The sequence below is a fragment of the Pygoscelis adeliae genome, unplaced genomic scaffold, assembly GCF_000699105.1.
Source record: "Pygoscelis adeliae isolate BGI_AS28 unplaced genomic scaffold, ASM69910v1 Scaffold108, whole genome shotgun sequence".
NCBI classification, from domain to species: domain Eukaryota; kingdom Metazoa; phylum Chordata; class Aves; order Sphenisciformes; family Spheniscidae; genus Pygoscelis; species Pygoscelis adeliae.
In genome coordinates, this window is record NW_008825498.1 from 3452840 (window position 1) to 3475974 (window position 23135).

Consider the following 23135-nt stretch of genomic DNA (forward strand, 5'->3'; position numbering starts at 1 on the left):
CCGGGCTCAAAGGTCTTTCTATTTAGTCCTTAATAAATGTCTAACAAAAAGGACAGCCTACAGTGTATATAAAAGGGAATGTACTTGGAAATAGCACTTCAAGGAGGAGTCAGAGTATCTCCCAACACAAGATAAGCTTTAGTCACGTGCAGAGATGTTTCTAACAGAGGACATACCTCCTCCGCATGTGATGTGGAAGTTTACAGAGTACTCAGGTCACTTGGAAAGCAAAAGGAATTAAAGAATTAAAGAGAAGGGTGTAAGAAGCACAAGAATCTTTCCCCCTTTCTCTCTTCATTATTTGGATGTATGTTGAGATGCTATTCAGGACACTTATAAAAGTGAACAGCAAAGAGAGCTACATTTTATGTCAGTTCATACATCCCTGGTTATTCCTCAAGTATCCCACCGCAGAAGGTTAGTATAAGCTTTTCTGTTACAGAACTGTCTTTGATGCAAATGTATTCTCTGCCTCCCAGCAAAATTAGGCCTCCTGTTGCTGGACTACTTTCATACAATATTATCATACCCTTTCATATTAGTCTAGTTAATTCATTTCAGTGATTAATAAGGTGCAGCTATTTATTAGGAGCAGGAATTTTTGCAAAACTATCCATTTAATAAATAGTAAGTCAGGCATCTTATGTCCTCACTACAACATCAATATGTTAAGACATAAGGCTGTGAAGGGCTGCAATAACTTAAAACAATTCAAGAAAAAACCCACCCTTATTTCAACAGGTAAAGGACAACAGGAAATGAAAGCAAATGCAAATGAAAAAAATGGACAGCTTGATATGCACTATCGCCTAGTTTATTTTCTCAAATAAAAAACCTAATATACCAAATTACTTTTAACCTAATTAAAATCTGACATTATTTTGTTAGGCAGTATCATTATTACAATAGCGTACAGAAGAAAATGAAATACAATATAATTATGTAGCAAATAGTCTCATACACTAAGCCAGAACAGAAAGCTAATGCTTGAAATATTGAATGCAAAGATAATGGCTGGTGATGCTTGTAAACGGACACAGCAGAAACAGGTTGCTACGTATGGTTCACTGATCCTGTTCTTTCCCCTCAGATATGCATATTACCTCTAACACTGGTTGGACCCTGCTAAACTTGAGTTACTGTTGTATATGCAAAATATGCTTGAAGAGGAACATTTTATTAAAACAGTATTAATTGTATTGTGAAAGAACATTTAGGCTATAAAAATCCCTCCAATGCAGCATAAACATTTCAGCTGGTAGAAATACACTTGTAAACAGACTTTCGTCTGGAGAAATTTCAGTGTCCTGAATTTACCTTTCCCATGGCGAGGAGGGAATGTGAAGAAAGCCAAGGGGAGCACAAGGAAGCCCAAAAGAAGCACAGCTAATCAAACTGGCAGCTATGGCTGCAAAGATTCCTGATGTGCTTCGAAATCCCCAAACGGTTGTTAAAAGAGATTTTTCTTCATGTAAAATGAAGTAGATGATAGCTTCTTAGAAACACTCATCTAAGGGTAGTCAAGACAGAAGAGACGCTCCTACGCAAGCATTGCTCTAAGATGCACAGAATGCCTCAACTTGTGTGGAAAAATGACTTCTGTAATATTAACAACAGGTTAGAAGAGGTGCCAAAACAGTCAAGACACAGTCACACAGCACTTTACATCTGTATGTGCTTCTGTCACGTTCCACCAAAGACTAAAGTTGGTCCAGAGGCATCTAAATTGAAGTCGTTTAAGTTGGTAATAAGCAGATTTGAGCTAAGCTGCTTAATGATATTTGCACACAAGAATAAGTGCATTCGCACCTCAGGTGTCATTTGCTTAATTCTGAGACCACATCTAATATTCTTCTGAGTATTCTGGTGTATTTTTGGTCTGCCTTATCAAATGCGTCACATCAGAGAAGGAAGCAGGAGACCTTCTCCCTTCGTTTGGCTCTGGTTCAACCACACTCAACTATTACATTCTGGTTTAGGCACCGAGTTGTCTGGAAGCTATTGACGGAGCGGAAGGAGCGAGGAGGAGAGATGGGGAAATACTCAGAGGGTGGAGATCGGAGGGTCTGATTTCTGGGAAGAGAATAACATTGAATCTATACAGTTTTATTAAATGCTGATGAGCTGGGAATAAAATAGCTATCTGCTGTTCATGTTGAGGAGAGAATTATTAGGTGTGATACACAGGGTTTAATTAGGAATAAAAGGAACTATATTTAAATACAGAAATGTCCGATCTCGACAGGGCAACTCTGAAGTGAAAGATGTATGAGGCTGTGGACAGTCTCTCAAGGGATATGGTGAATGCCCTACAGTCTGTGGCGTTTAAAACTATCCCAATAAATCTTTGAAATATATACCAACACTCTATTTTCAGTGAGGTGAAATGGAGACTCCAGAAGTGTTTCTGGGCCAGACTCTCAGATGGCATAAAACAGCATGTAATAGCGTTTTATCAGCAGAGGATCAACTTCCATTCCCCAGTTGTATATACGTTTTTTCCTCTCCCATATTTCCTAATTTAATTTCTTAGACATACAGCCTTTAAAACAGACTAGCTCAGCAGCCACATCCTATTCCCTCATTGCTCTTTCTGCCTTCACTATTACCTTTCTTCTGTCCCTTCTTTCCCAAACCATCCATTCACCTCTATTGATTTCTGATTTCTCAGACTTCTCCTGTGTTGTATCACAGAGTTGTGACATCCTACAGCAGACTGCTCAGTGACAGCTAACCACTTCGCTTCTTGCCTTAGCCTCCAGTGTAAATAGAGAGCAAAGGAAGGGAGCGAACCGCACAGCTGGGTTTTTGGCACTGGGCTCAGATCTCTCCCTTGTGTTGAACAGACGCCAAAGGCTGAAACATGAAAAAGATGGAAGAATTGCCCAACTTCCCTTTTACCTGTGAGAAAGGCGACAACAACACAGCACCCTATACATCAGTGAAGAGTATTAAAGACACAAGGTGACTAGGAGCAGTGCTAGTGTTGTGAAGAAGCTGCCCCTCCCTTAGAAAAGGGAGCAGATGAAGCCTTTTGGCACAAGAGCCTCCTCAGATGTTCTTCACCTTCTACTAAAAGAACTTCTGGCGGGCGATTTTTTTGGACTGGGCTGAATTAACTGGTACTTTTTACAAGGTGCGCAAGCTACACGCAGAACCCCAACATAGGAGAACCTCCTGGAGCAAATTCTTCCACTTCTCAAATTATAAACCTGCCCATGGACAGGGGTACATTTGCACAGTGCTCTGCAACAGAATGTCACCCACCCTCCCACCTTGGCCTTTGGTGAAGGCCTTTGCAATGTGCAAAGGGGAAAGGCAAACCTATGTGATGGAAGGAGAAACAATGGTCAGCCTTGCTCTGCTGTCACAAGGCATTGTTATTGAGGTATTGTCTTCGAAGAGCTAGGGACCAAATTAGAGCCAGGTAGCCAAGTCAAAACCATCCAGGATCAGAAACCTGAGAAGCAAGAATATGACAAGCCCAGGTCTAGGGGCAGACATGGTCAGAGGTGGGGCTCCGCATCAGAAAACCAGGTGCGTCCTGTGTAGCAGGATCCCAGGCAAGAACAAGACAGAGCCGCAGCAAAGTCAGCGGGAGGAGCAAAAACAGAGAACCAGGACTATGCCCCTTTTCTAAGGGGCAGGACTAACAGGTGAGATGAATTAACACAGCATAATACACTGAGCAGCCAAGAAAACTGGTGGGATTATCTGATATACCTTCTGGTGGGGTGAGTGGCCAACCTTTAGCTCCTCCCGACCTGTGTCTGGCCTGCAGGGGACTGTTCTGCCAAGGAGACTGAATACAACCCATTGCAGGGCTGAGGGTCTTGGAGGGGCTGTCTGAGCTGACCAGGGCTTTTCCTTGTCCCCTGACCAAGGCAATTCCAGGAAGACAGTGTCCTTCATGCTCCAGTTACAAGCCCAGTGGTGCGGGCTGTCACCGTGTGATGCTGCTGACTTCCCACAGAAGAGCTTGCCTTCCCTCTTCACCTCTCCCACTGTTTCGGGGGTGGTGGTACCTCCCCACGCGTATTTGCCTTCTCTCTAGGAGATCCAACTTGGAAAGGGCTGGAGGGCTTGGAAGGGCCCTCCTTCCTTCCTGGAGGGCGCAGGAAGCCTGACAACAGGCACTGAAAATACTTCTCAAGCATCATCTGAAGGACCTGAAATACCCCAGTTCAGCTTGGCTTTTCAGCTTGAAAATTTCCATTTCCAAACCCCAGAGAGACAAAAGATCATTCTGCCATCTCAATCAATTGCTTATTGACTCAGGTTATCAGTTATCTCAACTCGATTTCAGCTCTTCTAATACCTGCACTTCACAAGAGATGCCCAGAGGCAAAGGGTACGTAGGAATTAGAGGTATGAATTCATTGCCAGAGGCACTGAAACAGATTTAACAAAATCTATTCAGTAAATATTTAGCTGCAGGCTTGGTTCTAAGCAAGCTTGTGGAAGTGTGGTTTTATAACACAAATGAGTTGAAAAGGGGACTTGAAAGAGTCAGAGAGGCTTTTTTTCCAGTTGCTTACAATTTTATTTTACTTTTTTACTTTATTTACAATTTTGCCACTCAATGCTATCTGTAGAGCAGCTAGAGAGGACAAATACCTTTGCTTGGAACAGACTTACATGCTGTAAAGTGTCGACATATTTGGCAAAGAAAGGCCTTTTGGTGGTGTTCCTTGCGTACACCTCATTTTTCTGCAGCTGAGGAGAAGCACTGAAAGGATTTCCACTGGCAATCTCCAATGCCAGGAGATTTGTTTGTATCAAGTGCCAGTCATTCCTCACTGTATCAGCAACGGGCTATTTAAGGTTGTATCATCTAATGCACAACATCAGAGAGATTTGGGTGAGGTAGAAAAATACTACAGGGTAGCACTTCTGGAGGTAGCATTTGCATGTCAGTCGTATGAGCTGGCTACATAAGCAGTGCTTCCCAGAGCAGAAGCCCCAAAGGGTCCCTGAGAAGCCAGGGTGGAGCAGATCCTACTCCAAAGTAGCAGCAACCCTGGAAATCTTTCAAATACACAGTTTCTGATAGAGTCAGTCTGCCTGCGAAGGTTTTAACACAGCAGTCATGGAGCTATAAATAACCTGCAGCATTAATAAGGTCAAAATAACGAGAGTAAAAAAACCATAACAAGATCCCTTCAAACTTTATTTTCATCTAAGATCTCGCATTAGGAAGAAAACCAATACGCATTTTTGATAATCATGTTAGCTATATAAGAAAAATACTCAAGGTTGAGACACAAATAGCTGAATTTCAGCAGATCATTTCGGAATGATCTGCTGAAATTGTACTGACTGAAATGGTGTCACTGTCTTGAGGGGGAGACTAGAAATCCTTAAAAAAGCTTTAGAATTTTCTAAGATTATAAATTTATAAAGCTGTAAAAATACATACACATAAAAATGATAAACTAGTGCACTTAAAAGAGTTGGAGAATCAACATTTTTAAGCCCCTGGAAGTTGGTGCATCTGACAGCAACAGTTCATGACATCAGCTGAATTCTTGAACAGTGCCAAAACCTCAGATCCTGGAACAGTTTTACGTGAGCTACTCTGAAGAGGAAGAATACTGAGCACCAAATCCAATGCTTCATATGTGAATGCTTTCTGTTCACCTCTAAAACTTCAACAGAAAAGATGATAGGTACAAACATTAAAAAAAAAAGGCACCTTATCAGACTTGAATAATGTATTTGCTAGGATCAAAAAGACACATCACATAATCTTTGTCCTGACTGCTCAGTTTTTGATATGGCAAAGGATTAGAAAAAACCCAAATACAGTACTCTCCAATGTTCAAAGAAAAGGCGTTCCCATTCTCCTCATGCACACCAAACAAACAAGAGATGACATCTGCACACATTTGGTTACATCAGGATAAAAGCGAGTTTGTTTTATATTTGTTTCCCTAGTACTGCAAACACTGACTGCAAAACAGGTAACACCTGAACGTATATGGGATAGAAAACCTCTTAAAATTAAACTTTTTAAGCTTCCCGCGGGCAACAGCTGCTCAGAATACTCTTTTCTGCTATATCCCTATCCATGAAAAAGATTTCTACACAGATTTCCTGTCCTTCCAGGCAAGATACAGCATCTGGACTGTCTCTGTCCTGGTACAAAGGTGTTTTACTTGTTCTCGAAGTCATGGATCTATCTGCAACAAATGCAAACTTCCGTACATGCATCAGTTTATGCTGGTATTTATGGAAAAAATACAGATTTGGAAAGAAAAGGACTTTAGCATACACTTCCCATCCTTTTTACAGGGTGGCCTTAAAAAAGAAAAATGTCTGTTTTTTCATTTTTCTCAGTAAACAGTTCTCTTGTATTCCAGGCAGGTAATTGTGTGGGAACGTAAATGTTTGTTCTTTAAAATAAAGGTTTTAGTTTTTTTCAGGGGCTGGGCCAAAGTTTTGTGCTGAACGATGAAGAGCAGACACTTAGGGAGATTTGCGTTTGAGGGCTCATGGCCAGAGTTACCATAAGGACTGGAGCAAAATATTGTGGCAAATTTCTCTTGGCTGGAGCAAACACTGCAAATTTTATTTTGAAAACATGGCATTCTGGTACAACCCCGGCTTCTCCCTGAAGGACGTCCACCATAAAATGCAATAGCACCTGCTCCATTGCTTGCAGGCCCCAGGCAATCTCCCTCAGGACCAACACCTGGAACAAGACAGACCTGACATTGGTCCCTGCTCCTCAGATTTCTGCCACGCAGAGAAAGGGCAAAGCTAACATCTGTCCGTGGAAACATATACTTTTAAAAGTCAGAAGCCTTTTACTCTGAGTATTGCTATGGCTTAGCTCACGGCAGACTTACTTCCTTGAGTTGATATCCAATACATTGTTTTAAGTTGGTATAACAATATACTATTGCAAATGCAGCCTGCACACCATCTTATAGAAAATGTCTTGCACTGAACTCGAAAGCCTCAGTAAACATGTCTGAAATTTCTCCTTTTAACACTGGGAGTTGAAGCCTGTTGAAATCTAACAGGAGTTTTTGCTGCAGCCCTGTCAAGTGACATACCCTCTCGTTTGGGAACTAAAGGCACTGGCTGACTTACGCAGCCATGCTTGGCCTGCACTGATTAATGCTTCAGCGCTGCTGGCATGCCAGCTTTCCTAAAGGTTGTGAACTTTTAAGTGGCTCTTTCCCAGCACAGCACACTTAGAGCAGAAAAGGGAATAAAAAGGGTTCATACATCTGCATGTGAAAAAGCTCTTAATCTTGTATATAAAATACAGAGTTTAATCCCAGTTCCACTTAAATAAATGGAAAGGCTTTCATTGACTTCAATGACAATGAAGTCAATTTTGCCAGGACTTTACCTATGTTTAATTTTAGCCATAATGGCTTGTGTTTCTAAAGCTACCTGTGATTTAGGATACCTCTATTTCTGGATATATTGTAAGATGTCCATTAGGTGTCTGCCTTTCACAAAGGAAGAGTTCTCATTCTCCCCCCCAAAAATCAAGCTGGACAATGACAATAAACATTGTCTTTTGAAAACAGAGTCTAGTCTGTATGTTTGTCTATTTTGTAGTGTTGCAGTGTTAAAATCAGAATGCTGCAAGGTTAAATCGTAATGTGAACAGATTCACAATCAAGGGGGAGCCAAGACAACAGAACAGCAACATCAGAAATAACAATTGATAAGCAATGAATGACGGCAATGTGTGGATCAACAGTCACTTCTGTTCTTTCATTACTGTAAGATTCTCAATGAAAAAGGCGGCATTTGTTATAAACAACACAATCTTGTTCATCCTTAAGTGGCAGATGTGAAATACTCACTGACGGGAGATTTTATGCATCATTATACCAGCTCATTTTTTCCACATCTTTATCCACTTCAGACAATTTTGGATTTAAAATTATATGCTGTTTTACAAAGACAGGACATTAATGTAATGACCTTGATGTAATTTCAGTCACTGATTCCAATGAAAGTAATCTATCCCTTAGCTGTCTATCCTCAAACTGATAGGAAAAGTGTATCTACCAAACAGTGAATATAGAAAAGAGGATGAAAAGGCATAGAGATTGCATGGGACACTCCCAAAAGAGAGAGGTCTAAAATATCGGCTATTTTAATGCAATAAATTATGGTGGGGGAATTTTAAAATGCAGGCATAACCACTTAAAATCTTCTTCCTGGCCTGCAGGTGTTTTCGCATACCAATTTTTCATCTGATACAACAGGAATTTAAAGGGACAGGACTCTAATTAGCAGTAGCTAATGCGGTCCTGCCCTTTGCAAGGAGCTGCAAAAGCCAGATGGAGTATGTTGAAGACAGCAGAGTCATGGTCCGTTCTGACTCCAGCACTCCAGTGGGACCTTTCTGTTCGCATCTGACCAGCTGTAGTAGAAGGGAAGATGGATCAGCATTTTCCCAGGTAGAATGCACTTACAGCCCTGGTATTACTTCCATAAAAGATCAGAGTTTCAGAAACTGGAATGGGACTTCAGATTTTTACTATCCCCTTCCAACAGTTGCAACTGCACAATATTAATGTCCTGGGTTGACGGTTAACTCAAGATCAGAAATATCATTATGAAGATACATATTCTCTCACGTGGTAGCACTCAATTTAAAATACACTGTGTAGAGTATTTTATTTCTATTAGAAATTATAATTTACACATACAACTTTGGTTTTATGGACAAGGGCAGGACATTTCAGGTAAATAGAATTTTTTTTTTTTTTTTTTTTTTTTTACAAACTGTTGAGATCATTGCAACGTTGTCCTTACTCTATTTTCAACTTTATATGATCCTGGGTTTTGGTCAGAATTCAAAATATATAGACGAGAGCTTAGCAAAAGGGAGCAAAAGGACTTTCTGCTCCTTGTCTCACTATTTTCAGATCTGTAGCTGTTCTCTACATTGCCAAGTCACACCCCAAACTGAGGAAAATTTTCTGAGCTAATACTAATTGTACTGGTGGACTGCTGATTAAACTCCTTCTTATTTCCTAGGCTTTAGAGAGACAAATAGGAACAGAATGGCCTGGCTGAATTCTGAACTGGCTTTCTGGAAGGATTTCTTTGAACGTCACCCAAAACTTAAGGGCCTGGGATGTTCTCCTATTCAAAACCTATTTCTGAACTGCAAGATCTGTTTCTGCACCTACCTGATACATTCTCTGCCTTACAAAAAAAGACTCCTACAATTTCAGTAGTTTTAAATCACTTCTCCTTCACCATGCAGCTCAGTTAAACGTGCTGAGATGTGCTCCTTGTTTAACTGAGAAGGAGCGGAGAGCAGGTTGGAAAAAGAGCTCCGCAAACAACATGCTTCACTGTTGGCCATATGCAGTCTGAGTGTGTTGAGCCACAACTTCTCCTGCAAGGAAGATCTCCCTCTTCGGCTTTTGACTTAGAACTCTTACTTCTGTTGTAAAACACAGCAGTTTAGCGTATATTCATCATAAACCCAGGCTTTTAAAGAAAATGAGGTGACTAATCTTTTTCCCCCTGACAGCTGGAAGGCTGTAACACTTACCCAAGCCCACAACCACCCAGCCCCAGCGCAGGTCTGAGCTGGTGATGCTCTGGCTCATGGGACTCTGCCTCACCGCTTTGCCCAGCCCCACATGCTCACTGGTTCAAAGGCACAAGGTTTCCCGTTGCAGCCAGCTCTGTCTGCTTTAAAACCATTAGAAGGTCCCTTCTGCCAGAATAATTACACGTAGGCTCTTAAAAATCAAAACCTGACCCAAAATGAATAATTATTTCATTCTGCTTTTACTCTTTTAAGTTATTTATGTGATTTACAGATTTTTACAGTGTCAACTGGGAGAAAAAAACCCTACTAATGGCTAGCTTAAAACATCCTCCTTCTTCAGCTTCTAATCATGGCTCAGGATTACTCTATTTTCCTGCATTTAATATATCACTGTAATAAAATCACTCTGAAAAGGAGACTCAGCAGTGAGGTGCAGCAACAACATGAAAAAGAAGGCACGGCAGGAGCTGGTTTCATATCCTCACACATGGTGCAGCTGTAAGAGGTTTCTTCTTTTACAAGCAGGAAGGCCCCTGTCTCTGTGCTCACGATCCCCCACCATCACCTTCTCTCATTCACCTGCAGATCTTCCTTTCCAAAGATCATTGTTCAGTGTTCAAGGTGCGGAAACCGCACTTGTTTCCCTATTTCACATTATCTCAGCAGTTAGGGACAGAGTTTCCAAGTCTCTAGTACACGAGCACATAGGGGTACTTCAGAAATAACTATTATGCCTTTTTAGGGTATGCCTCTACCACCCTTTGACAGCCTTCCTGAGACCGCCCTATAGATAAGAGCCCAGACGTGGTGCCACAGCCCCCAGCACCCCCAAAGGTCACCTTCCAGGTCAGGATGGAAGGCCAGCGATGCTGACAGCTCAAAACTTGCTTGGTGCCTGGTGGGCCACCTGGAGAAGCTGTTACCCCTAGGCAGCCCAGAGGTGCACACAAGGCAACCATGTAAACCAGAGGCAGGTGGAAGAAGGCGCATGCTTTGCTCACAGCTTCTCCTGAGAACAGGTTCTCTCCAGGAGTGACATGGGCTTCGTTATGGGAAAGGTCTACCAGAGGGAAAGCTCCTCAGTTTCAGTACTTTTCCCCTAACTGACAACAAGTAGGTGCTGGGCTCCGGCAATGCCTCATTTCAATCAATCAGATACGTAGGACACCAAATAGGTTGTTTTATCAAGCACAAAGCAACAATAAGGAAGAAGAAGTGAGAGCGTGGGTGAAGTCCAATTAAAATCTCTGAATAATATCAGCAATTGGCCCTATGCGAAGTGTAAACATAATTGCAGCCACAATGCTGATAACAATCTACAGTCACAGAGAATCGTACGGGTAACCAGTGCTTCATGAACACTGGAAAAACTTCCCACCGCAGACAGGAAAAACAGAAGACAAGACATACAGAAACAAAGGGAATGAAAAGGAACAAGGATTTTTGGTGATGAGAGCTAGAAAAAGAGTTTCCGTGTATAAATGTTAAAGAATGGATTTGAAGGAAGAGCATCTGGCCGTTAGAACATGCGCGTCTGCTACAAGGAATAGCACAACAGAGGCAAAAAATTGCACATATGTAGTGAGGATGGAGGAAGAATAGGACAGATGGGGGAGAGAAGGGAATGGCAAGGCAGAGAAGGGAAGGCAGTAAGAATACTGGAGGAGCAGGGAAATACAATGAACGTACAGCCTGGAAGCTAAGGGGTACCTATCAGTGCCCTTCACGCTAAGGTGTTGAAAGTGTTTTCAAAGCCCGCTGAAGACACTGGATTGTACTTTTGCATACAGAGTTTTCAGAGGTCGACAGTTACATGTCTAACATGCAACAAACACACTAGGCTCACAGAATAAAACCTGAACAACAGGTATTTTTGGTCAGCCTACTCATGAGCAACGCATCAGTTTGAAGCAGTGCGCCAGAGGAGCATTTGGGCACCTCGCATCTGCTGGGTGACTGCTGACGTGGGAGCTGTGTGTGCACTGCACGAGGAAAACAATTAACAGCTGACAAGACGGTCAAAATCAAACAGTAACTCTTTTGGTTAGAGGCCAAAGGACTAGGCTTTGTTTCTCAAGCCACACAAGGCAGCACATTTAAGTTGCTCAGAACTGACGCAGTTAGTTAAAGGGTGGGATAATACTCTTTGAAGAGATCTACGGCCACACTTCCAGCGAAACAGGAAGCATCCTGACCTTCGCATCCTGACCTTCGCATCCACCTCACTGCCCAAGAATACCTACTGCCTGCTCTCCTGCAGTTCCGCTAAGATGCACAGACTCACAAAATCATGTTGGGGGATAAAAGCGCTCTTCCCGCTTGTCACAAACTGGTGGTTTGGTATGATGCTGTCCCAGCATATCCATCTGTGTAACTGAGGCAGATGCTATAATGGGCAAAATACCTAGTAAAATCTGAAGAGAGGTTTGAATGCCATAAAGCCAATGAGGTCTAACTGGTTACTTGCTAAAGATTAAAAATGACTATACTTTCAAGACCTCAGTGCTTCAGTGTATTCCCTAAAGCCTGATGATGGAACTCCTGTCAGAAAACTAATACAGGGGATAAAGTAGAAATTAAAATAGTCCATCTCTTAGATATTGGAAAAAAAAAATCCATTTGTGTTGCTATTTAGGGCCATAACATTTCTTTGAATAGGAAATTACACAATATCATTTTTATTAAGCTTAGATATTTTCAAATATAAACTTCTTTAAAATAATCCAATTAAAGCATGTTTTTAATGTTTAAACATATTCCAAATAACTTGTTACTCCTTATTTTGGAACATACTGCAAGCATTTGCTCTGTCTAAAAAACCATTTGTGTTCATACAGACATAATCTGATTAGTTTAATTTTGGTCTTACTACTGCTGTTGAATTTGCCCCCTAGATTGGGAATACTGTTTTTTCAAAGGAAAAAAAAAAATCTTCATTTGACTGTGCTTTAAATTAGGCACCCTGGAAAAGCCAACTGACTGAAATCTGGTTTCTTCCAGGAAAGCCAGAATGAATCACTGTTTCCCTTTCCTGCCACCAGCAGAGCCTGACCCCTCTCCAATTAGGGAAAAGAAAAGCAGACAGGTTTCTCTAACAACTCTTCCTCACGAGGACCTTGCTGGTCAGTCTCAAAAAGTCCACAAAGAAGACAAAAGAATCATATATTTGGTCGTCATCTGTCAGGCAGAAGACCTTACCAGTGTCTGCTGGCCTAAACATTTGTACAATGTAAGCTTTCTCTTGACACCTTTGAAGACTTCAGTGTGCTCATAAATTCTAAAGAGTCCTAAAAGAAACTGGTGACTGATAGGAAACCCTAAAAAATTTGGCCTTTGGCTGCAGAAAAACGTTCCTTGTTTTGGAAATATACTCTTACAGACTATTGGTTTTAAGGGTTATTAGAAGATACTTACCTTTTGAATACAAGTACATTTACTTTTGTGTGTGTGGAAACACATGCACAACTTTTTTTGCCTTGGTTCTGTAAATATTCAATTAAGCTAATAAACATTTTAACTGAAACAAATTAACTGTGCCAGTGCAATATTTCAGTTTCAATTAACCTATTAATTTAAATGTTCATCTGCCTACTTTCAATATAATTTAAAGCTGGTAAAAATCCAAGAAGTCTTCAATGTAAGTGGAAGATAGCCTGACTGGAATGATAATAAATTCTTAGGTGAGATGTCAGCAGTGATTTCCTGAGCAAATTGACAATAAGGAAGTGTGATGCATTTATGAAGCCTAGGGGTTATGAAAAGGAAAAAAAAAAAACTTCCCTTTTCTGCTTTGCTCTGCTAACTTCAGCAGAATTAACAATCAAGATGTTCCTAGTTTTCCAGTATTAGCATTCCTCGGTGCCCCCTCAGCTTCACTGCCATTGTCAAAGGGTGCTTGAAAGTCTAATCCGCCACTTCTCATTCTAAGCAGCATTCCACACAAAAATACCCGTAACTGAAAACAGCTAACGGGCTTTTAGTCTTCACCTCGTGACATAAATGTGTGAGAAATAACATTCTTAATTACAGTTAGTAGGTAGGTGGCACTGTGCCTCTCAGCCCTGCAAATCCAGTTGCTTTCAATGCAGTGTTCGGTTGCAACTTGCAGTGTGTGGGATGGTCAGCCTCAGAGCCAGCCAGTTACTTCAGCATCTTAGATCAGGACACAATTTGGCACAATTAGTAGGCTACCTGCCTGGTAAAAGGAAGGGGAGACTTGCAGTTTGTGCCTGTTTTGCTCTCCTTGACCCAATAGCACGTCTTATGTCACTTATCTTTAATAAAAGAGCTCGTGGCATTTAATCTTTTCTTCAGTCATTTTTCTTTTTGGAAATCGTGATAACCAAAGTAATTCAACCCAAACTCAATGATTTGTGTCTAATGACATACAGCAAGCACACACGACTCACTTTAAGTGAGTCTGTGTGTATATGCACACACAAAAGCATGTATATGAGGGTTAGGTTACATGGGACAGGCAGGGAGGGAGAAGGAGTCTTGCTGTAGATTAATTAATCAGTATAGCCTGAAGTTGACGGAGGAGGTAGTGGAATCACAGAGAGGAGCTTCTCCTTAGCACAGGATCTGGATAGGAGCTTTAGTCTGATGTTCAGAGCCAGAGACGATCTCAGTGCAGGTTTACTGGGGGACAAATCTGTAGGAAGAAGCTATGCTCCCTTTCCACTCAAAGACCTAACGTCTCCAAGAGCTACCAGATGCCCTGAACTGTTGGTTAAAGGAGCTGTTTTCTCCTTCTTTCATGGGATGTTAATTCCTCACTGAAAGTAATCATCTGCGCGTATTCCAAAATGAGTCTCTAAGTTTTAGGGTCTCTGCACTATACGGCCACCGTGCCCACTTCAGAGAGCTCTTCTTTTGGCTGTATCTCTAGTGCTCCATCACGAAAAGAGGATCTCTTCTCAGAGTGTCACAGCATTTGGCATTTTTTCCTTAAGAGACTGTGCTACTGGAAACAGGAGGCTGAACAGACTCCTTTGCTCTGCAGTGAACTTAAAAGTTCTCCACGGTTCACAGCTGCAGAAAAGAACGTGCAACGAGTCAGAAAGTAGAGTAGCTCTAACATCCCATGACTGTTCTGTAGCATAGACTCGTGACCTGTGAGCACTTGGGACTTGGCAATATTGAAAGCAAGTTCCTCGGAGGAAGAATTATAGGAAGTTTGACCGCAGGCAAATGTGGCCAGGTGGCAGCTTTACACCTCTTCCTGAGGCATTCATATACAAGCCTCCCTTCCTCGCTCAGTGGCCATGGCAGTCCGGAAGCCAGAGCCTCATTTTCCACAAGGTGTTGTGTGTGTTTGACCTGTTTCAGCACACCATTAAAGCTGAAATGCGTACTAGAGCTAACCCTCCAGACACCCAAGATAAACACCCTGATGCCACAAGCTCTTGTGCTCTATGAAGAACTGAATCAGCTTCTCCTGGGACTTCATAACGGACCTCCCTCCAAAGAGAACAGATTTCTTTAATTCTCCATGTTGAATGCTTTAAGCGGTTGGATCTTTTGGAGATAACCGGCCCTGAGAGCACCGTTCCTGCATGTGAAGACGACACCCCGGACTGCTGTCAATACACCCGCTCTTGATCCAAGATGCAGCCATGGAGATGTTAGTGCTCCCTTTGGAAATGCTTTTGCCCATTTCGATTTGAGCCAGATGAACAGTTGGATGTGGAGCCCAAGCTCCTAGAGTTAGCATCTGCTACTGTAATCATCCTTGTACATATTTATCCCTAGAAAAATCTCTCAGCCATCTGACAGCTGAGTGAGGGACTGGCCTGCTCCTACTAGTGCACATATTCCTACATCAATTAGTCACTGCAAGTTGTTCCGTACTGGAATTTTGCCTACGTTATTATTTGCATACAAGGCATATACACATCATATTACATAGCCTTAAAATTTTATGTCTGTTTTGATTCCTAGTAATCAAGATCCCAGATTTCTTTCTTCTCAGAGAATGACACACAGTCATGTCAGTCCAATGGACCCATTTTTTTCTTTCCAGTGGAGTCAGTTTGGCTTTTCCGCTGTTTTCCATGAATCCAAAACTAGTAAAAAAATTATTATATTAATAAATTGTGTGATTTTAATCTGTAGGAGTGGGCAGATGAGATCTCTCTTATAAATTTTTTGACATTATTAGTGAGTTGTAGTTTTAATGCTGGGTAAAACCTGAATAGCAAAATTGTGCAGTGAAATTATTCTGGTGGTACAGTAGTACATTTTGTCAGTCTTCCATGACTTTCTTAGCTGGTCCATGTACAAGAGGCACCCATATGTTATAAAGAATTATTTGTTTTACTACACCTGTCAGAGGTTTCAGTTAGCACTGGGTATCAATACATCGTGCATTCTATACACATATAAGACGCTGTCCCTTGTTTTGAAGGTTTTATAAAAGATTCAGTGGGATTAATGAGACAGTAGAAAGTTAAGTGGAATGACAATCCAAGGGGGAAGGTTCATATGTACTCACCAATCCTAAAAATGGACAAAATGTGATACTTGAAGACACAGTATTCTTCACCAAATCATGACCAGGACTGTCATCTTTAAGAACATTTGTAGAGTCTAATATGATCCTAGAAAAATCATGCAAAGAAACACCCTTTGGTGAAGGAAACTACCTTTTGCTGACAGTGCTCATGTTCCTTCTGTTCACCAGACTTCACCGACAATATGATTTTCCATACCCATATTTCTGTAATCTCTTACCTTTTGCTACTCTAGCAAAGATGACTACAGCTAGACACTCTTTTCTATCTTGTTTTGCTGTTGTTGCTTAATAATGAAGCCCCTAACTAAGACTCTTACTTCCTTTTCTTGCTTCCTTGTAATAAACTATTACAGCTCTGACCCCAAAGACAAATGAAACTCATGGAGAGGGAAGTACTTATTAGAGGGTGTTTTGTCTCCTTTCATCTTGATTCCTTAATTTTTGAATTCCCTGGACAAATTCACCCCTAGTGCATCTCTGTGACAGTCAGTTAGTGTGTTAGTGATACTATTCTGTGAATCACTTGCATCCCTGGAGCCTTATGCTTTGGGCCACAATGGATGCACTGTATTAGTAATAAAGAGCTCTTTGGTGTTTGAATTATTAGATTTCTCATTCACCCAATTGAAGAAGATTCCTAAATCTAGATAGATTAAGCTTCTTTGATTGCTTAGATAATTTGATCTGGATTTTCCTTGCTCTGCTTGAACTGGTGGAATCGGAGCTAAATCACGGTCCTACTATGTTTGACTTTTTCCTTGTACAGCTAATATTCCCCTTCAAAGATTTCCACCCTTTCCAAATCCTCATTTTCAAGAATCCCGATTCAACTCCTTGCAAACCTGTCTCGTTCTGGGATCATTAACGGGCTGCTCATTTATATCGTTCTTTATTTCACAATTTCTCTCCCGGGAGCTTACGGGCAGGACAGCTGCTTCTTTCTTCACCTCTGTTAAAGTCACCTCATTACAGCCAGAGGAGCCTCATTTAAATCTGAGCTCCGACCACGCAGTCCCTACAGTGTTGCATAAAGCACACTTGCTCTTTGCTTGGGGCAAAGTTGCCTACCACTCAGACTTGGTTTAGTTATACCGTAACGCAGGCTGTCGCATCTTGCCACTAAAAGGGGTGAGTGGTGGGGGAAAGGCTGACCTTCACACCAGTCCTCAGCTTCCACAGGAATGCTTCCAATTTGCCTACAGTGGCAATGATGGCTTTTAAACACTGGATCACCAGGCATATAAATGTATCTGGAGAAACAGGAAGGTCACTTGAAATCTTTTACTCAGAGCAGCAGAGTAAAAGCAGACTGCACATTTGCACACCCTTGCTATGCCCTATGTAAAAGTAGTGGGCCAGGCCACTTTTTCCTTATATTTTATATCTGTCTGCCATGAAACACACTGGAGCCTTTCCCATGGACTGGCTTGACAAACATCCATACTGTGTGTCTTGTGCTTTCTGACAGAACCAGGGGGTGGATGAGACTTTAGCCTCACCACTGTTCCTAAACTGGCATGGAAAGTGCTTGGATTTCTGCCTCTGCTTCTTGTTATCTGTGTAAGCAGAATCATCTATGGAGCAAAAGTTTGAGGCTCTTAACCACCTCTTATACTGTCAGGAGAGAAAAGCAACTATTTGATGAAATAAACAGGAGCCCAGTGGTAAGGAAGAAATATGTTCTAAGTTGCAGATAAGTATTCAAAATGTTGGAAACACCTCATGGGAAGCAGGAGAAGTACTGAACCATCTAACTTGAATTTCAGGCATGCTCTCCACCCTCTCCACTACCGTTTTGGTCCCTCAGTTCTTCCCTTTCTAAAGTACTGGTGTCTTCCTCCACCTAATGTATGCTACCCAAAAGCCTGTCACATTTAACCTAGTGACGTGTAAAAACAAAAAAAAGGTACATAGAGAACATGGGAGAGTAAATATTTTTTTGAGTTTGATATGGGTCTGAATAAACCGATAAATTCAATGCCGACATTAATTATTTCTATTTACCTGTACGTGGATGAATGGTTAACAGGGTAAAAAACATAATATCCTGTGGCACTGTTTCCACTTTTACATCCTTACGGGTGCACTGAAGTTTGCTTAACTGCACTAACAAAACTGCCAGACTTAGGAAGGCAGCATAAAATCTGAAGGAGGAAGTGACATGAAAATTCATTTCCAAGAAGTCTCAGGCACACTGATGCAGCTGATCGGGAGGGACGGAGGAAGAAAAGTTAATAAATGTTAAAGACAGCAGATCGTTAAAAAGTACAGATAATAAAAACCAGCTCCGGATTCTGACTGACAAGAGAGATGTTCTGAACCACTGTGCAGACAGTAACAAAACCAAAACTTGTTCAATACCTTGAAGTAAAGCTGAAACAACAGCAAAAATCTACATACACTTTTCCATTGATTTGAGGGCAACCACCTCCTAATCTGTAAGATTGGTCTCTCTGCAGTAAGAGAGTCTCCCCAACAGTTTAAACCACTGTCAATGTATTCACATTGCCACATTAGCAAAGTAACTTTAAAAAAAAAACACTTGGAAAAACTAAGAGAAAACTCTCTGGGAAGTTGTGTTGCCACACCGAGGAGGGTAAGGTCTCAGGTTAATTGATGCAGTTGTACCTTACCTGGTTCTGCAGTTTAATACCGCCACGTGCCCTTACTCCTTTCTGCTGAGCACGGTATGTGCTGGGAACTGGAGCATTTGAACTTCCCCAGCTCTCTGGCAGAAACTCCAGCGTAACCTTTACCTTCAGCAAGGAGCTGTGCTCATTTTCCCCCTCGTACTCTGCGCAGAGCAATCTAATACACCTCATCATGTGGTGTGTTGCCATAGCAGCAATGAATCCAGCTGCTGCAACACAAAAGACTGACAAAAAGTTGGGGTTTTTTTTCCTGTCCACCCACCCGGTAAAAGTCAGGGTTGTTTTCTTGTGCAGCAAATCTAATCCAGATAGACTCATGCCACCTGTGAGAGCTAAGTTGTGGCAAAGTCTGAAAAGAAAGACACGGTCAAACCATATGTTTTGCTTTGGAGGACTCGGGGTTTATTTTTAAGAAAACAAATGAGTTAATAGTATGAAATCACCACTGATCCCTTAAACAGCTGATCATTGTTTTTCTGCTCCTGCCATTCACTGGTTTCAAAATTTAGGTCCCTATCTCCATAGGAATTGCAATCCCATAACCATGCTCAGCAGACAGAAATGCAACAGTATAGCTGCAGAGCCAGTACAGGTGACAGACACCAGATTTACACATTCAGAAACAAAACATCCGTGCACTTCCACCCTCTTGGCCTGGAAAAAAACTTTTACAAAATTGTTTGCTTGTGGAACAGAATTATATTTATCTGGAAAATGCTAAATAATCATTATTAACACTGCCTTACTGCATTAAGCATGAATACTAACCATAGCAGAGACTTTTGAGTTAAACATCGATGCTTTACAGCTTCAAATGAATTCTTGCATGGCTGAGACATCTTAGTAATACCATTCAAAGTCTGCCTTGGGAAGTGTACGAGAATACGTGAATGACCACCTCTAAGGTCCTAGCCTTGCAACTGCATCTTTGAGAACACATTCTTCCTGTGAAGCAGAGCCATAGTCTTCCTCCAGCAGTTTCAGCAGACAGAAAAGGACTGAACATGCAACAGAGCCAGGCTTTTCACCTGTAAGAAGTTTCTTCAAGAGCAGGGACTGAACTGGCAGCAACCTGATATGTGTTATACGAACTGTGCCAGGTTTTTCTGAAGTGGTCCTAATGGGGTTTTCCCAGCAACCAGCCTTCCTCAAAGCCTGCTATGCGTTTTGAGTCAGAATAACTGCTTCTTGTTTCCAAGATAAAAAGTCTGTTCAAGGTGTGAAAGATACTATTGCTCCAAGAGCATCTTAAGTAAGAATGTAGTCCTGCAACCGTATCACCAAAAGGTCAACTTTTCTACTCAGTTTTCCATTTGCCTGAATGTGATGGAAGATGCAGAAAAAACAGCCTCTACTATTCATGGATCTCGACCCACCCTGGTAGAGAGTCAAAAATAAAAATAAAATGAGAACTACTAATTCATTCTCTCTTACTACTTTATGAGCAGAGTTAAACTCTGTCCAAGTTAATTCATAGTATTTTTACACTATTTTCATACAGGACCTGCAAAGCTGTTTGTGGAGTCTGCATCTTACTGTAACCGCCAGTGAAGGCCAGCTTTGGAGTTCACAGATCTCCAGTTTTGTAGATGTTCAGAGCTGCACCTGTTCTAACAGACCTCTGAAGATGGAAAACAGCAATGCAGGCTCCTGAAAGAGTCACCTTACTTTGCCTTGACATAGGTATTTATTTATTTATTCCCTTTTAAAATTCTGTCTGGCATTCTGAAACACACAGTGCAAGGGGATTCTCCTCAGAACAATTTCTACAATTACTCAACCGTATCCTCAGTTGTTACCACACAGTGAATTGTCTTCTCCAAATACTGACTATCAGAACAGATAGGCCATAAAGCACATCCTCAAGTTCTACAATGTGACTGAGTTTCAGTTGTTACGCAGTCATTTGCAAACTCTGTCATAAGTACTTTACACACAAACAATTGCAAAAAACCCCAAAAGCTGAAAGGCAAGCAAACCTTCCATGCACGTCTATTAATGTTACTATCTGTCTTGTATACTTTTAGTGACTTCACTCTAATTGCATGTAGAGTAAACAAGAAAAAAAACGTATTGAGGGAGCCTAATGGACTATTAAAGGATGTCACCTGTTTTAAAAGAAATGAACACAGGCTTTTGAAGACCGATACCCCTCTGTCTGAACCAACAAATGATCCAGGTCACACAGCTGAAGCTGCAGTCTGGAGCCCCAGCAGAAGCCTCCCTGCTCCCTGACCAGAGGGCTTTCCCACTCAACAGGACTTGCGGACGTACAGCACCTGCTCACTGTTTATAGAAGGGCTGACAACACAAAGATTAACAGAGCCATAATTTCAATAATTCATGTCTGCTCTGGTGTCCCAAGGCTACAAGCAGACTCCTGTGTCACTCACGATTTCACGTTTTCAGTCTTTATTTCTTCCGCTGTGTTCCCCCCCAAACCCAGTTCTCCTTCACTCCTACGGGTTTGTAGCGAACTTCAGGGGACCTGCAGGAAAAGCATGCCAGTTTCAGAAACCGTGCTTGTCAGTAATAGGGAACAGCCCTGAACTCTTCTGTAACACAGGTAGGCACCTGGAACGTGCTCCTAAGGAAGATGGGAACCAGCTTCCAGGTGGCACTTACTTTTGTACAGAAAGGGTCGGGCATGGCTTGAAGCATCGTCACGTACTTACTGTTCTGGAACAGAGTCAGTTAATACACTACCTGGAAAATGCAACAGGAGATCAAGCCAATGTCAAAGGTACTCAAAGGAAGGTTACTGTGCCTTTCTTTAAACACCTGTTGGCCAGGGGCTGCCTTAAGCAGAGTGCATCAAGCCCATTTGGACTTTTAAGACAAATGGCCACTTTTCCATCAAATATTTTCTCATCAGAAATGCTACTGAGCCTTCTAGAGGGCTCTCTTCCTACTGCTGTGGGATAACTGATCCTCTCACACAATACTCAAGCCACACAAAATAAAGGTAAAGCCTGGCTCCTATGAGAACTGACACCCTCTGGAGGAACTCAGCCTGCAGCAGCCGTCAAGACTTGACTGTCCCTTTAAAACCTGGTGTGAGCACAAGAGATGGAGTAGCGGCACTGCTCCGGCACTGCTCCAGCACTGCTAAACTCCTTCCAAAGCCGAGCACGAACCGGCACAGGGAATCACATCTCTTCTCGCCGTCCCCACTTGCCTGACGGACAGCGTGACCTCCCTCGCAGCACCCCTGCCCCCTGCGCTGGGCAGCTGCTCAGGTCAATGAGTAGAAAAGGCCTCCCTAGTGCTGGCCAAATGGCCGAAGGTCACGCTGCAGACCCCAGGAGGTTGCACGATATTAAAAGCAAACACCTGTGGTTGGGTCTGTTCACTGTCTGATTTCTGAGCCACAGATGATCGCAGTTTCAGGCTTTCCTGTATATAGAGATCAGCGCTCACTCTTTTCCTCATTGAATTGCTTTCACAAGGAGACAGAACTATTAAGCCCTATTGACCCAAGCTGCATCCCGACTGAGCCAGCTTGTGTGTCTTGGCAGTGCTGGTGGGCACAGTGCAGGGACACCCAGCTGGCTCCCGAGGGTGTCAGCAAGATGCTGTGCCAGCTCTGGCTCCTGGCCTGCCGTGCCGGACCCAGGCAAGTCCTCATACAGCCGCCTGGACATCACCACCAAGCACTCCTCAGAGATCCCGGTCCTGCAAGCCCCAACAGCATGGGTCCAGCATGGCTTCGGAGAACCCATGAGCTCCCCGCAAGCTGGAGCACGGGAGGGCAGAGAGAGCCAGAGGGCTCCACAGAGCCCAGCCTCCACCTGGCACGGCTGCAGCTGCACCGGCACTAACAAGCCTGTCTGGACTCAAGCTGACTCGGGTGCCCTTCTCAAATTAATAACGCTTCAGGCCGGAGCGACGGAAGTACAATGCAGAAACATCTCCATGGCTGAGCTGCTTCACGGCACTGCAAATATTTCGTTCCAGCAGTGCCGAGGTGGCGGCGTGCAGAAACAGGAGCGAGCAGCTGCAGGGTTGGCATGGGGGGAGGCCTTGCACTGAGGCAGGCGGTCAGAGAGTTTGTTAGGGAACAAACTCCTAATAGATGAAAAAGGGTTGTGACAACTGAAGTCTTTACAGCCCCTCCTTCCCCCTACTTCCTTCTCCCTGACAATCTGACTGTCCCGTAGCCGGCAGCACACACCGCTGGCAGCCAAAAGCCCAGGTAAGCCCTACGGCATGAGAACCCACAGTGCCTCGAAAAATTATTTTGATTATTTGATGAGCGGGATTTCTCACTTGGTGTGTGCCTCTGGTTGCGATTAAACTCTGAAAGCAAAATAAAGTACTTTCACCAAAACAGGTCATAATGAACAAACACTCTGCCATCTGGAGACTGGGCTCAGCCTTGCGTTTCACCTACCAGCGATGAGCCCACGGGGCGGCTGGGAGG

The 23135-nt window shown here is 42.6% G+C and overlaps 1 protein-coding gene across 16 annotated transcripts in view; it reads right to left on the minus strand.

Annotated features, from left to right (window-relative positions):
- Positions 1–23135, minus strand: part of DTNA (dystrobrevin, alpha) — a 223721-nt gene that overhangs the window by 112971 nt on the left and 87615 nt on the right. The gene's annotated exons all lie outside the window — the stretch shown is intronic.